This window comes from Aphelocoma coerulescens, chromosome 2 (assembly GCF_041296385.1).
Source record: "Aphelocoma coerulescens isolate FSJ_1873_10779 chromosome 2, UR_Acoe_1.0, whole genome shotgun sequence".
Classification (NCBI taxonomy): Eukaryota; Metazoa; Chordata; class Aves; order Passeriformes; family Corvidae; genus Aphelocoma; species Aphelocoma coerulescens.
Genome location: NC_091015.1, coordinates 11,125,850 through 11,132,181, shown reverse-complemented (window position 1 = coordinate 11,132,181; position 6,332 = coordinate 11,125,850).

Genomic DNA, 6,332 nt, shown 5'->3' with positions numbered 1-6,332 from the left:
TGAAATTAAAGATATTCATTAGATCTCCAGATAATTATTTTAAAAATGAAAGATTTTTCTCCATGACATAATTACATGAGAAGTCAATCAGATATCCAGACCATTATACATTTATATTTATTTAATTTCATACATTTTTGTTAGTTATTGTATAGAATTAACATAGCTGTACCAGCTTATCAGACAGAATTTAATTAAAGGTCTTACAGCTTTATCAACAAGCTTTTTCAACATGACCTTTTTCACAAAACTATGTTGAATTATAGTAATTAAATCAACATTCTACTATGGCTTACTAAATCTTCTATGAATTTTCCCCTTTCTTTTGACATGACATTTAGGTCAAAAACCCAGCTCCAAACATTCAGCTTGACACCTCTAATTGCTTTTTATATTAGCACAAAATTCACATTCGTTCATTTTCCTGAATTTTCTCAGTACTTTAGGAATTATTAGTAGTGAGAGAAGACTAAGGTTCCCCCCATTTAACTCTTAATGTTTTGTAGGTTTGATTTTATTTAGTGCAAATCACTGTGCTGATTGAAAAAAAAAATTATGTCCTTAGCAGAGGTTGATTTATACATCCTTTGCTTGCCCATAGAGCAGAGAGTAATGCATAATCTTTCTATAATGTGTTCTATTTCTGTGCAAACAGACAATAGAAGCAACATCAAAGCTTCTTTTTATGGTACTAATGGTCTTCTATTTCCATGTATAAATGGACATTTCCTATTTATATGACATCTATAACTCGTGAAGGTCTTCTAAATTCCTTCCTGTTGGCCTAAGATACACCTAACAACTATGATTTTTTTCTTGTGGATTTTTTGGGGGGTTTGGGATTGGGTTTTTTAATGTTTTCCCCTACTAAAAGAATAGTTAGAACAATATTGCAAGGTCACTTGGTAAACTTGATTTCATTTGCACTTCGTGTGAGTTTTACCATTGACCTGTGAGGTGATGTTATGTTTTCCAGTGAATGTGTTCCATCATGTCACCTCTCCCAGGCTCTGGGGCAGCCTCACCTCAGTTCTGTGACTCCTTCTGGTAATTCAAATTCATGGTGCAATGAATTGGTTCAACAATTGGAGAAACTACACCATGAAATGTTTAGCATGGACAAGAGTGGCCATACTTGAAAATGACACTTGATTTACGTCTGAGAGTCACCACAGATCTTCAAACAATAAAATAAAATTAAGGTCAAATGGGCACCAAATTGTGACCATTATATCAATGTAATTAATATTTTAATTTTACATACCAAACATGCTATGAATTATTTATTTCTAATACAATATGAAGAGAAACATAGAATTTTGTAAAATGTGTAGCTTTTCCCAAATCAAAAAACTGCAGCAGAAGATTCAGCACCTAAAACTTTATCTTGTCCAGCATATTTCATTTGTCCCTTTTAACAATCTGAAATACTGTGTACTGAACATAATAGCAGGGTACTTTGCATTGCTGTCTCAGGTAAGGTGATGCATTGGTTAATTAAGACTTCGCAGTCAGGCAACAACAACAGCTGAGCTCATGAAATTCTCATATAAATACAATTTATGTGAGTTCAGTGACTCTTTGCAGAATAATTTTCAAGCCTACCTATGACTTGTACCAGCTGCTGTTCTCAGAATGTAACAATACTTAAATGTAAGAGCACAGAGAGTTAAACTTGGTAGCCCAGCTTTTATGGACGTGTGATTTAGGTCCATATGACTTTGTGTGTTCCAACATAATCTGAGTGAATTGTTTTTCAGTGACCTTTGTCAGCTTGTTCTGGCTGAAACTGTGCCTCGTGGGAGTGATCAACCATGTCACTGAATGCCCCCCAGTCAGTCTGATAAAAAGCTATTTGATAAGTGCTGAAACCACTTTCCTTCCATGCCTCCAAGGCCAAGAATGGAAAAAGAAAAAAAAAAAGAGGACCCTAATACAAAATTAGTAGCTATATACAATTCCCATCAAGATAGGGAAAGAAAGACATTGATTGAGACACGTCTCTGGTTCATTAGCATTGTTTGTCTTTGAGAAAGTTCTTGTCAGTCTAACAGATGAAGAGATATTGCTGAATGTAGAGAAAATGAAGACAACTGTGGTAAAAATAGAAAAAAATAATGAAGGGAATGCTGTTAAAACTAATTACATTAAGATTGATATCACTTAGCAAAATAATGTTACCTCATCTCCAAAAAACGCATGACTGCTCAAATACCATGAGCTGTCTGCATTTTAGAGACATTAAGAAATGTTGCAGAAGTGTTTGATTCCAGTATTCCATATTTTGGTAATCAAAACAGATTAGCAATTTCTGGGTTGAAGAACTCGTTCTGAACATGAGTGAGCCTCTAAAATAAGATCTCCATAAGATCCATTTTCAGTGAATTTGCACTTGTGCTTTTGAACTTTTACAGAACCAAGCCTAGGTAAAAAGGAGACATTAATATTCAGTCTTTAAATTTCTTGGTCTCTAGGGGCTATGGCTACATAACAAATACATAATGAATAAACAAGACCAATGGCAGTCCCCATTAAAAACCTGTCCATAGTTATAGACTGTTTATTTTGGCTTATTGCTTATCCAAATGTCAATTTACTAGGCTGCAATTCCAAGTGTGAAGTGATATAAGGCTATCTTCATAAAGATTTTTTTTTCTTGGAAGCAGCCACTATGTTGCAATTATTTCCTAGATCAAAGCTGGGAGAAGAGCATTTTTCTGTCCTTGACAGACAGCTCTATAACTTCTCAAAAAGTAAGTTCACTGGGTAGCCCAGTCCTCTGAAACAGGATCCTGACCTGTGCCAGGCAATAATGTCAGGGGTATGCAGCCTTTTGCCGTGCTCAAAGAAGCATGCCCCCATGAGGCCTACACATAAAGGTTTGAAAAAACCACAGCCCCGAAGAAGGAGTTCTGCTCCTGGCTCTGCTGCCCCATTTACACTGAACTCTTCATTTTTCAGCATGAAAAGAGTCACCCACCATACTGAATTTGTGTAGTTGCTTACTACACAAATGACAGCAGGCACACTGGTCTTAGAAGGTCTTGCCTTCCCTACTACTCCCATGAATGGCCAATTTTTCCATCCACATCTTCTTGTGGCCACATTATCAGTTGTACAAATGGATGTCTAAAATAATCTGTGTTTAAAAAAACAAAACAAAAAAAAACCCACCCAAAACCAAACAATCAAACAAACAAACAAACAAAAAAACCAAAAAGGGGGAGTGTAGCAAATTTTTTTTAATCACTACTGGGTCATCATTGTGAGTACAGGTTTTAATATGTATCATGATTCATTCAGAGGTTGTACAAAAGTCTTGCTAGAACTTCTTCTCTGTTGAATATCCATACCCATAGGTGTACCAAACAAAACCTGCCCTGAGAATTATGCAATGGGTAACCATACAAAGCAATGCATTATATGTACATGTCCTTGTAGCTGTGTCCATATGTCCTGATGATTACTGTGTATTGTTTCCTTATTTTATGAGAGCCCACAGGCTTTTCTCATTATCTGCTCTCCACATCCTTGATAGCAGCAAAAGTTCATGGCCTATCCAAGATTTATGGCTGATATTTATTTTTATTTATTTAAATACACTGTTTTTCCCTGGCAGCATGAAAAAATGCCTAACTGTAATTATCTCTGAGGCATGATCAAGACAGAAAAAAATAAATCATAAATTTATAAATCATTTGTTGGTAAGAGAAGAGCTTAGACAGACACTTTTACACAAGCAATAAGTTAAATCTGCCAGTTAGATGGAGTTTTCCAAGTCAATGCATAAGAAATGCTATCATTCTCCTGGCAATAAAGCATAACAAAGATAATCAATGCTTAAAACATAACACTCCACATAATACCTAAGGCTCAAAAAATGCAAGAAGAAAATCTGAACATATCATTCTCCAAGTACTTTGCCTACACTGCAAATTAGAAATGCATGCAATTCCTGCAGCCAGAAAACAGTTTAATTATGAGAGCTCAACACAAAATCTCCCATTGGTACAGATTGGCTTTGAAGTGTTATCACATAAGGGAGGATTTTGAAAATACCCTTGACCAGTTTTGTTGGAAATATATCACACTTCTATTTGTGTCAGCCTTAACCATGTATCATGTCACTCCCTTTCATAACATTAGAGAACCTGATCACAGTTCCAGAGCATTAAACTAATCATGCATATTTTATGCAAACATTAACCTTTAGTGTTAATCCAACAGCATTAAACCAAATCTATAATGAACCATAAAGGTGGTTTATAACATACCGTGGTTGCCTTTTATGAGTATTTTCATTTCTCTCACCAAAGTATTTTAAACCTTGGAAAGAAATAGTACCCAGATTTTTACAATGGAGCTTTATGTAAATAATACTTGGCCCCTTTTCTGAAACAACTGAGTTATTATTTTACCTGCAAACAAAGTAGATGGACTTTCAAAACAATTGATTCCAAAATCTTTAGTACCTTGTAAAAATGAACATTGTTAAGATCCTTTCTGTGAGCTTTTTACATGGGCAAATTTCCTGTTTAATTGAATGTTTAATCTGTCATGTTGCAGTTCACTCTAATAAGAAAAACAGTTGTTCCTGTACAGAACCTTTCATGTTACACATCCCACAGCACTTCAGGAGATATGCACGTCTCATATCAATTATGAAAGAAATAAATTAGATGCATAAAACAGAAACATTAAACTGAAAGTACTAGGAAAGGTTGCAACACTATTATGGGGCTGATCAAACCATCTAAGCAGCAAAATAATAATTAAATTTCCCATCAGTGTCCAGCACCTAAATTTCTACATCATTTGGCCTATAGACATATTGGAAAACAGCTAATAAACAATATTCCTATGGTAATTACTTTGAAACCTGCAAAATAAATGTAAACAATGACATCAATGGAAAGAGCACAATACTGATATTTCAACTCGTTCTGCTTAGGCATTACTGTGGCTTTCAGCATTGCAAGGTTGTAAGGAGCTCACAATCATCTGTAGAAATTTCTATACCCCTGAGAACTATTCCTAACTTACTCGTAGGAAAAGGAGAAAGACATACAATCCAATTTTTTTTCTGTGTCAAACAGAAAGTCTACAACCTAAAAATGGCACATAAATCCCAGACTAGACAAGTCTTCATTTATTCTGTGATTTTCCACACAAATTAATAGGAAGGAGAGAATGGTGAGGGGGGAATGACACTTTAAGATATAAAAGACTGACCCCTCCACTCCAAAAAAAAAATTGAATGAAACCTTCCTAGTAGCTTCATTGTCTTCAGGGTTGATTTTGGCTCAGTAGTGTTAAAATAAATAAACAAGTTTCTAAAATTTCAATTATTGGAAACAAAGCCTAGAATCATGGAACATTTCCTATTACTTCTTCTGAAATACAAAAATCCCATCATTTGAAGAGCAGAATACATATCAGTGACCTCAAGTAACACAAGAAAACCTTCACACTTCCATACCTCTCCAGACTGGGAGAAGTCATCTCACTATAATGGTAGTCAAATTGACATGGCAATGAGCTGATTTTCCTCTAAACAATGGCAAAGCTAGGACATAGGATGCATCTTTTATATTCTCTACAATGACCCTTTTACCCTCAAGTGATGCACTAACAAGTTTTCAAATGTTTTCTTTCCTTACCTCATTCATAATTGGCAGGTTCCCTCAAGACCCCTTCTGGCAATTGATGGCCACATGCAATTTTGAGGTTAAGAAGTCTAATGCTTTATTTTTGAAAAAAGAAGTTCCCAGGTAAAAAAAGATTAATGTTGTGGTGAAATGAAGTAGCATGTCAAACAGACGAAGCATTTCTTAACATTTTGCTTCTATAACTAGCCAGCATGTAAATAAATAATCTGTCTCTAGGATAAGAACTCCTCTTGTAAGGAGAAATGACATTTCCAAGAAAAGAAAAAAACCAAACCAACAAGGCAGCAACTGGATAAGGATCTTGATGTAAGACTGTAGCAAACAGCAGAGAAGGCAAGATTATTTCTGATGGGAATTTCCTTTCACTGCCTTGTTTTTTACCTCATAAAGAAACTGTAAGTCGTTTCCATGGTTAGCTTATTGGAAAGGTATCCTATAGATGTGCCTGGGTAATACTCAGTATTGCTGTAGTAATAGACAAAAGGAATGTGACTAGGAGAGTCGGACTGATGGCCCACTGCACATAGTTTAATCACTCAAACAGACGTAGAAGAACCATTCTTGTACAGTTATCCTTTATCACCTATCTTAAATAATTCAGAAATACTTAAGCAATCTAGTATCTATGAGTACAGAAAAAAAAAAAAGGAGAAGGAGTAGTGG